Source organism: Prionailurus bengalensis, chromosome D3, assembly GCF_016509475.1.
Source record: "Prionailurus bengalensis isolate Pbe53 chromosome D3, Fcat_Pben_1.1_paternal_pri, whole genome shotgun sequence".
In the NCBI taxonomy this organism is placed as follows: domain Eukaryota; kingdom Metazoa; phylum Chordata; class Mammalia; order Carnivora; family Felidae; genus Prionailurus; species Prionailurus bengalensis.
Window position 1 is genome coordinate 37,511,440 of NC_057356.1, and position 10,657 is coordinate 37,522,096.

At 43.1% G+C, this 10,657-nt stretch overlaps 1 pseudogene; it reads right to left on the reverse strand.

The window, feature by feature from the left end:
- Positions 1–616: 616 nt before the first annotated feature.
- LOC122471109 lies at positions 617–802 on the reverse strand (annotated as a pseudogene).
- Positions 803–10,657: the final 9,855 nt, after the last annotated feature.

Below are 10,657 nucleotides of genomic sequence, written 5' to 3' on the forward strand. Positions count from 1 at the left end.
TGTTTCAAATGATGAAGCGAGGCTGAGAGAATTGAAGTAGCACAGCTGTGGATAAATACACCTATGAACTGTCTGGGATCTCTCCTCTCCCTCTTCCATTTACACCTGCAGCTCAGGTGAACACACTTCACCTGCCTACCTTTTGGCTCAGTCTCTCTATTATGCCTCTACACCGTGGGACTGCTCCCAGTGCTTCCAGATTCTGGATGCCTTCCCGCCTGCCACTAGACCCATCAAGATGCCCAGGTGCCCTGTGGTCTTTGGAGACCTTATGGATACAGAGAAGCCTAGACTGAAGGAGTGTCTGAGTCACAGTTTGGGTTAGTGTGTCCCACGGAGGGTTCTTGGTGCTCTTATTGCTCTTGGTGCTTGGAAAGTGATTCACGAAATGCTTCATCCATGCATTCACTCACTGAATCATCCACTCGCTGTGCACTGTGTGATGGGCCCATGGCACTTGGACTTCCCCACCCTGGGGGGCCACAGCTGGCTGTGGTGGCAGCAGCTGTTGGCGGGACGGGGGCAGGGGGAGGGAATCCAGTCACCCGTGGCCACAGGAGCCTCACGGGCAGAACCACCAGGCACTTGGGAGCCTGCACTCCCCCTGGGAATGTCCCTCTCTCCATGAGAGAGCACATTAAAAGCAAACAAAAACCACCATTACAGGTTAGAAGAGGCTGGAGAGGGACAGAACACATTTCATGTCTTATATTTTAACTGCACCTGCTCCTGTGTTTTCAATTAGCAATAATCGCGCCTCGGATAAACCTCATTGGCTACGATACTGCCACTGCGCAAAGCTGCTCCTGTGTTTTCAACATGCGCCCCATGCCTTCATTTTGCATTGGGCCCCACAAATCGCACAGCTAGCACTTGGCTGCAAGGCTGAGCTTATGACCAGAGGAGGGTCTTTTCTGGTCAGCCCCTCAGGTCTCAGACAATTCACCTCCTGTGCCCCTGCAAGCACACATGAGGGTTTCAGGCATTTCCAAATCTGATCTACAAAGGAGGTAAAACTTGGGCTGTACTAGGAACCCAGTTTGAATACGAATCCTCCATAAAGTGAAAGAGGGTTCACTACATTGTGGACATGGAGGCAGCTCATGGGGTTTGTAACCCAGACTCTGCCCTTTACCAGCTGGGTGGCCTGGGGCAACTTTCGTAGGGTCTGTCTGTACATTAGAATGGAAGGTAAAATAGTACTTAGCTCAAAGGGCTATGCCTGCAAAATAGTGAGCCTTCAATGAATGTTAGCTTGTTTTATGCATTTATTGAGCACTTGTAAGTGTTGGGGCCACAGAATTCAGATATGTATATGAATCTGCAAAGATTAAACCAGGAGTGGAAGAACCCTGTAGGAATGGAGAAAACTTGATCAGCCTAAAGACATTTGTATTCAGTATTTTAAGGGACACCTGGGTTGCTCAGTCAGTTGAGCATCCATCTTTGGCTCAGGTCATGATCTCAAGGCTGATGAGTTTGGGCACCACGTTGGGCTCTGTGCTGACGGCTCAGAGCCTGGAGTCTGCTTCAGATTCTATGCCTCCCTCTCTCTCTCTGCCCTTCCCCCGCTTGTGTTCTCTGTCTCTCTCTCCCTCTCTCTTTCTCAAAAATAAATAAACATTTAAAAAATTAAAATAAAACACTGAGGGGCCAAAACCCAAAATCTACAGAATGTTGTGGGCCATATTTTACCCACAGGCAACCATATTAGTGAACATGATTATTTTTTAGAAAGATTAGTTTCCCGTTACTGCTTCTTTGTTTGCCAGTAAGCAAAATAATAATGCACTAAGGTATAGCTCCTGAATTTATCATTCTGTACAAAAGAATAGGCAATACATTGCACAGCATGCCGAGAAATTTTTCAGGGTTTGAGAGGAAGATGAGTCTACAATATATAAAATATTCATAACACATAATGCATATTTTTGAATTTTGAACATCGATTCTTTTTTTTTTCCAATGGAGTTTCTTATTTGGAAATGAGTTGCCTCTAGTGAATGATATTATTTAGCTAAGGGTGATAGTAGCAACACAAGACAGAAAAATAATCCCCCCCACCCAGACTCTTTGGACTGTCTGTCTCTCTGAGTACCATACCAGCCCCCCACCCCAACTCGGGTGCCTATCCACAAACTACAGTTTCTGCTCTGATTAACTCCAGATTCTCTCTGCTCCTTACTTACACCTCCCCCAGTTTCTTCTTACAGTGACTCCCCAGCTATTATGGCCACAGTCTGTGTGTTCCATCACTTTTCTGTTAATTGTTAACCAACTCTTGGCTCTCCAACATTTGCAACCACCATAGCAGCATTCCCCAAACCCACACTTTTAACACATATCAAAGTTCTGTCTTGTCAATGCAAACGAACATAACTCAGATGGACACATGATTGAAGGAGTTCCAATCATTGCCCTGAAATTGATCAGATCAGACACACTGCCCGTTAGGTTCTGCAACCAGATATGTAGTAATCACGTCCTTAAAACTTTATCAGAAGTCCAAGTAGATGTTATGAAACGTTGAAGTTTTTCTGGCTATAAATATTTTAAGTGAGAGAGTATGTCAACTGATGCCAAACTGTTGATTTCCAAACAATATCATTCTAAATAAAGATCCCTTCCTTGATATCAGCATATGCATAAAGAATGCATGGTAGATAAGATAGAGGGTGAAACATGAAGCAGATTACCTTTGAAGGATGTTTCAATTCCCACAGGATATAATGGAAATTCCTGAAACTCCTAGGGAAAGAGATAAAACAATGTGTTCTCTACTTTGATGGATAGGATGCTAATGTTTTCTCTTCCGGAACACACATCCCTTAGGAAACAGAAGCGCATGGTAATTGGTTGAATTTTTAACTAAGTTGCTGCCTTCCACCCTAAACATATGGAGCTCTGGAAGTCCAGATTTGTTTTGGTTACCTATTCGTAGAGGAAATTGACTTTCCTGAAGATAGGAGTTTAAATGGCCTTGAGAATTCTCTTTGGTTCCTCTAAAGCTGCATTAGCACACCCCTATTTTGTATGTACACCACACACACACACACACACACACACACACACACACCTCTGCACACACTCACACATGCGCACAGATGCCTGGAGAAACACGGACTAGCTTGGACTCACAGTGGGAGATTGTAAAAGACGCACAATACTGGGGTCCCATCTCCTGTTTGTTAAATGAATGAACGAATGCATGGTCCCATTCTGTAAACCGTTCACCATGGGAACATGAGAAAGGAAGCAAGCAAAACACAGGCATGGGCAACTGTAATTACAAGAAGGTGTAATTGCAGGGTGGCAGGGACTGGATTGACTTAATTTCTGTTGCAGGACACCTACCAGACAGAGGAGCACAGTAGGTCACCCATGTATATTTCCCCCATGAGGTGACACATCCTCCATTGCTTGCCTCCATCCTTGGCTCCCATGGCCTCTGTTCTCACTGGCCATGAGTGCCTGGACGTCCTGGAGGATTTCAGAGGCTGTCTTGTTATTCACATACACTGTGTGCTTATAAAGCACCCAGCTCTGAGCAGTACTCAGCAGCAGGAATTGGGCACACTGCTAGCACTGACGAAATGTGAACATAGAGAATTGGAACACTTCCCCAGTAACTCACCTGTGGGCCTCAATCCTTCTCACAGAATCTCCTTTAACATGGGGGCAGAGAGAGAGATCCTTGGCAGTATAACAGTGTAAGATTAAATAAAACAGCAGTGCAGTAAGCATCGGTTATGCTTTGGTAACACTGCTCATTTATAAAGCTGTGTATCTACGGTACAAATGATCCTTTGCAGCAAAGGCATGAGCCTTGTTAACTGGATCCATGTGAACTGCTCAGCTTTAAAAATCAGAGTTCTATTAAATATTAAAGAATGAGACCGAATATAGCTTCTCACAACCCAACCATGAAGTTACATTAATGGCCAAGATAACATGTAGAAACTACAGCAGAATCTCTTTCTATTTTGAATCTCTTTCATGTTGTACAATAATAACCATTTTTCTTTTTCTTCTGGCTCATGAGTATTCCTTTGTATGAAACAATATCTACTTGATGGTAGGGAATTTTGATAGTTCCAAGAACATTTCTGCCTTACCGCACCATTACCTCTCCTCTGTGTGTTCAGGGCCAAAACCACTTTCATGGATTCACTTACACACTTCACATCCATGGAGAAGTAGATTCTGGAATGACGGCATTTGCAGGAGTAACTATTTACTCAGAAAGTGACTAATGGACCATTAATGATTTCTCAGATTGAGATTTATTCTCTCTGATTTCTTACCAAATGCTCCTAGGTAGTGAGCAGTTGGGGCTGAGTCACTGCAGAGCCTTAGACAGACACAAACCCTTCAATCATCAAGGACTGATTAATCTGTCAATCCTATGCATTGAGGGTGTTTGAAAGGAAAGAAGGAAGGAAAGAAAGAAAGAAAGAAAGAAAGAAAGAAAGAAAGAAAGAAAGAAGGAGGGAGGTAGGGAGAGAAGGTAGAAGGAAGGAAGGAAAGGGAAGGAAGGAAGAAAAAGAGAGGAAGGAAGAGAGAAAGGAAAGAAAGAAAGGAGGAAGGAAGGGAAAAGATTAAATAATAGGAAAGGGTAATAAAAGGAAATCAAACTTGCGATGTCACCCTAAATTGTTGTGTGTGTGTGTATATTTTTTTTAATTAAAAAATTGAATGTGGACTCCATGCAGGGTATAAAAGAAGAGAAATGCATCCTTTGGCCTATAGCTGGGCAAGATGACAGGTGGCTGGCAGTAAGCATCTCTGTAAATGGAAGTCCATGGGTACCCAGTTCCAGAGATCTAAGTGTGGGCTCTACCAGGTACTTGGTCTCTGGCCTTAAGCAGGCTCCTTAATTAATCTCTTGACATCTCAGCTCTCTCCATTGTAAAAGGGGAGCCTGATGCCTATCTCGGAGACTCATTGAGAGGATTAGATGAGAAAACACAGCAAAATGCAGAGTGCAGTGCCTGGTCCATGCTGGGCTCAGAGCCTTCTGGAACAAGGCAGGGGGAAGGAAAGGAATTTGCACATGGCACTTGCCTGCAGAGGCAAAAGGAAGATGGGGCAGTTGGGGTACAAGTAGAGTACTTGTACTCTGAGTACAAGCAGAGTCCTGGGACAGACACAGGTCCCCCAGTCATCAGACAGATGAAAATGCCAGCACCTCTGGCTGACTCTGGCTTAATCTGCATAAAAGTAAAAACCTGATTATTTAGAAAATCACTCTGCTTTCCAATGATCTTTAGTCAAGGTTATTCTCGGTCTGTTTCCATAAGAAGCCAGAGCTTCTGCCCTTTTGGAGAATCGGGTGGACCTCCAATCAATGGCCTGCTGCCTTAACTTTTCCCTGCATCTGCTACCACGGCGGGAGAATATTGCAATCCGCTGTGCTTTGTTCCTCTCCAGTAATACGAATGGCTTTTTCACGCCTTATTTGTTATGTTTTCAATAGGCGATTTCTGAGTGTTGATTGTCTCTTTCACACCCAGATTAATTAAGTATATTTTATGTATCGCAGGAACATCTCAAGTTGTGTCCACATACATTTCTGCTGCACCTGACACTCGTACTGTATCTTCAACCCCAGACATGGATAAGATGTAGACCTTGGGTGTCTACTGGTAAGAGCATGGTCTAAATACCTTCATAGTTTCCACTCACTGTTCATTTGCCACTTAGGTACTCCTATCATTAATAAGAATGTAATAAAATGCTGGAAAACGAACTGAAAGTAAGTGGAAAATATCACAATAGAAGATTTTAGTGTTACCTCAAATTGTGGTTAATGGAATTAACATAATGGTAAGCATATTTCAGAAAAAAAATATCCAAAAAGTTACACAAGTTGAGTAGAGAAAAGAAGTGAACTCAGTCTATGGAGGCAGCTTCTTCTGGGTTCTGATCTCATTTTAAACTTTAAATGTTCCATAAGCTACGTGGCCTATATAACAAATTACTTAACCTCTTTGTGCCTCAGTGTCTTCATCTGTAAATTGGGAATAATTATACCTATCCCAAAGAGTTGTTTTAAAAATTAAATGAGCTAACATATATAAACTGCTGTTCACTAAGAAAATAGGGGCTTATTCTTAACATTATTATTTTAAGTTCAAAAAAATTCTTAATTGGGATCCACGCTTTATTACATTTGAGGCACTTGGTCTCAAATTCAGCAGTGGGGACAATCTGGCACTTTCTTTATTATGCTACAGGTTAGAAGTTGTTAAAAATGAGAAATGATAATCACCACCAAGAACTGTTTTTTTTAAAAAAGAATCATCCACATATTTTTGATGAAGTGCAAGGGAGCTGGGCAGTGATGAGGCAGACCAAGTGGAAATGAAAACTCAGAAAACCATAAAAGGTTAAGGTAGACAAAGTCAATGGAACTGACCAGCACCCAGAGACCCACACAAAAGCAAAATAAAGCATGAGGCAAAGAAATCAAAGAAACTGACTGTGATCCCAGACACGGAAACTGGGGTCTGTAGAAGCCAGAAGGCACAAGCCAGGGAGCTAACACCAAAACCTAGCACTTGCATCCCCAGGAGACTATACCGAGAGAAAAGGCTTATTGTTACTACCTTGTCACCAACATCAACTGATAACATCTGCTAGGTGCTCAAAAGTGCCAGGTGCTACATAAAGCCCTTGGCATGCAGTGTGATTTCTCTAACAACCCTGAAAGGTTGTTACTGGTATCACCAGCCCCGTTTGCTGGTGAGAAAACAGAGGTCTAGTGAGTCTGAGCAACTTGGCCAGCACCAAACCTCTAGGGCAGAGCCAGTACTCTTGCCAGGTTGGTCTTAAACTCCATCTTCTTAATCAAAACAAAGAAATAACAAGGACACAACCCCCAGAGAAGCAGGATTCTGGAGCGTTTTTATTTGCCTCCTCTGAGTGCCTTCTCTCCACACAGTCATGAGCTGGTGCTGGAGTCAGCTCGCACCAGTTCCCAAATGTGTTCAGACACCTTACGTTGGTGGCTCGAAACTGACCAAGGTGGGAGTGTTTACACTGTGGAAATTAGCAAATACAGTAAAACCTTAGTTCATGAGCATAATTTGTTCTGGAAACATGTTTGCAATCCAAAGCACTTGTATTTCAAAGCTAATTTGCCCATAAGAAATAATGGAAACTCAGATGATTCATTCCACGACCCAAAAATATTCATATAAAAATGATCACAATACTGTAATATAATACAAAATAATGAAGAAAATACAAAATGTAAAGAAAAATAAACAAATTAACCCACACTTACCTTTGAAAACCTTCATGGCTGGTGTGAGGCAGACGAAAGAGAGGAGGGTTATTTCGTGGGACGATTTTCACTATCACTAATGGAATCGCTGCTATCTATTGGCTCAATAGCATTGGTCTTTTTTCTTTTCATGCAACCTTAACAAGAAACCTATCAAATGACATTTGCTTTTGCCTCTTTTTGAGGATTTAGAGGATCTTGTGTTGGTGATCACACATAATCCCACAGGGAGAGAGAGAAGAACCATTGACTCAGTTGTGATCATGGGATGTTCTGCATCACGTACTACTCATATTGCAAGACGTTGCTTGTTTATCAAATTAGAATTTATTAGAAATGTCTGCTCATCTTGTGGAACACTCACAGAACAAGTTACTTGCAATCCAGGGTTTTACTGCACTGCAAATTGAGGCTTTTAAAAAAGTGTTTATTTATCTATTTTGGGAGATAGAGTGAGCATGGGTGGGGGAGAGAAGGAGAGAGAAACCCAAGTAGCCTCCACACTGTCAGCACTGAGCCCGATGCTGGGTTCAAACCCAAAAACTGTGAGATGGTGAGGTGAGCAGAAAGCAAGAGTCAGACGCTCAACTGACTGAACCACTCAGGTGCCCTCCCACTTTTTCTAAATATCCACAACAGATTGAACGTCTGGCCAGTGAATTCACTTCAGTTCATTGTTTCACTTCTACTCTGGTGAAAGTGAACATCTCAAGCAATTAAATTCCCACAATGTCATTTATCTTTTTTTGAAATGGATTTTTATGAATTAAAAATAAACTTACTATTTGAACCAAAATCCAAGTGATATTTATAGCCTGGGTCTTAAGATAAATAACTACCGTTTCAGGAAATATGCCATTGATTTGCTATGCTATACACCACGCTACTGATCAGTTATTTGCGAGAGGGTAAGCCTATTAAAAGAAATAGTCTCTTCTAAAACATTCATTGTTACAAAAACAGCCAACTCTTTTGACTGTGCAGTTAGCATGTTGGGTGATTTCATATATGTGCTGAATACCACTCTATACCAGGGACTTTGTCATGGGCTGGTAATAGAAAGTTCTTCACCTTAATGACCTCAGTGTCGTAGCAAGGAGACAGAAACGTGAGCAACATTTAGAATTCAATGTGTCAAGTGTGGCAAAAGAGGTCTGTCCAGAGGACTCTAGGACACCAGAGGCCACACACTAACTCAGCATGGGCAAGTCACTGGAAGCCAGCTTTTCACAGGAGTTGAGGTTGGAATTTCCAGACTAGAGAACAGAATGAAGAAAGGCAGAAGGGGAAGAAGGAAAATATATTCAAGGTTGATGAGGCAGCGCAGTGAGCCCTAGAGGATAGTTGTAGCTACTGCCAGAATGATATGTTGGGCCATAGTAAGAAGCTCCCGGGGAACGAGAAAAAGAATGCCTTCTCAATCTGTGTGATGGGAGATTGCTCTACTTGTATTGTGTGCAGGGCAGATGGAAGGAGGGAGAGGAGACTACACTGCAAATACTAAAATAGCCACAGAACCAGTACCAAGAGACTAGACCAGAGCGTGGCAGGGGGTAGAGAACAGGTCCTTATACAGTGTGAACAGACACCCTTTTGTTAGGGTCAGGGGAGTCTGAATTATGTGAATAGAGCTCCAGGTCCTTGGATTCCCCTGCAGAAGATTCACATGGGGATCCGCATTCAGAATAAAGCCAGCCAGAAGGAAAGTAGCAAGCATAAAGCAGTTTATTAAAGTGAAAATACAGGGGCACCTGGCTAGCTTAGTCAGTAGACTAAGTGTATGTGACTCTCGATCTCAGGGTCGTGAGTTCAGGACCCATGTCAGGTGTGGAGATTACTTAAATGAACTTAATTTTTTTTTTAAATAAAATAAAAATGAAAGTACATTCTCAAGGTGGGAGAGCAGGCATGTTCCCGGAGAACCAGGCATTAAGTTGTTTTGGGATTGGATATTCTTGGGTCTCTGGGCTGGGAGGATCTGTGAGGTACAGATCTCTAATGGAAGGTCTCTAATGGAAGCTGCTTCCAATCATTTGGGGGACTCTTTCCACAAGGTTTGTACCAGAACTGTCATGGCAGCCTTCCTCCATGGGGGGAGTGCTGTCCCTGTAATGCAAATGCATTATAACGAGTCTTAGGGTTACCCTGGGGTAGAAGTGAAAGGGGAGAGCACATGTTCTGCACCTGTGGCTCTTCATCTGTCAGCCCCAAGGTCTCCGGAAGCCACAAGTTCAGGTTGTTGAGCTCCCAGGCTTTTAATGTGCAGCTTGTTTATCACTGTCCTTGCCTCCAGCTCATGTCTCCATCCTGAGGGACTCCGTCTCCGGCTCATGTCTCCACCATGAGGGTCTCTGCCTTAGGACATTCCTTCCACTGCTTGTGTCTAGCTTCTACCTAACACTTTGATGGTTGACCTGATAGGAGGTGGGGACAACTATAGAACTACAGATAGAAAGAGTCAAGTGACATTAGTCATAGCCATGACTGTGCCTTATGGAGGAAGGACACACCTACCTCACCTGGTGCTCTGAAACCTCAGAGGGCAATACAGGTGAGCTGTAACATGCCTCCATTCACCCGGCGTTAGTGCATGTGATTCTGTAGCTGGCACATTGCTTGTTGTATAATGTACCCTCGGTGAGTCTTTGTTCAGCTAGGAAGAAAGAGTTGTCAAGGATGGCTCAGAGGTTTTGAACAGAAAGGTTAAGTAAAAACACACAGCTAAGTTCCTTAGCTTGTCAGCAGGCAAGCTGTGTTCCTGGAAAGGTTGGATGTTGAAGGAATATTGACATGGGTCCTGGGATGTGGGTCTGACTGGGGCCTTCTCCTGTTTCAGATGCTATAATTCTACACTGTAGTAATTCACAGGTGGCCATCCTATCACAGTGTTAGTGTCAGTAAAGGCTGGCTGTTTATAGTTGTGGGGGGACAACAAAACACCTATTTCTAGAAGTGGCTGAATATTGGGGTGTCAAACCATCAATGTGGAAAGGAGTGTGGAGGCTTTAAACATAGTCTGTGGCTATAAAATTGCCATCCATTATGGACCAGTGTGAGTAAAAACATCTAGTGCCTCTAGAATCATCCTTTGATGGACAGTCCTCTTCTTGTTCAAGTGTTACATGTGAAGCTGAGAAAGCATAGAGCCATTTCTGCTAGAAGCCGCTATCCTCCGTATGCCGTCAGCCAGTCTTTTTGAAGTTGCACGTCCAAAGGAGATGGCTGGTTCCCCAAAACATACTAAATGACTTTCAGGCAGTGTAGAGGACAGATCAAAGCTTTAGGAAAAGGAGGAACATGAAATAAAATCTATAATACAGGCAAAGGGTGTGTGGGCTGACTCCTGATATTTCTAACCATAGCCTCCAC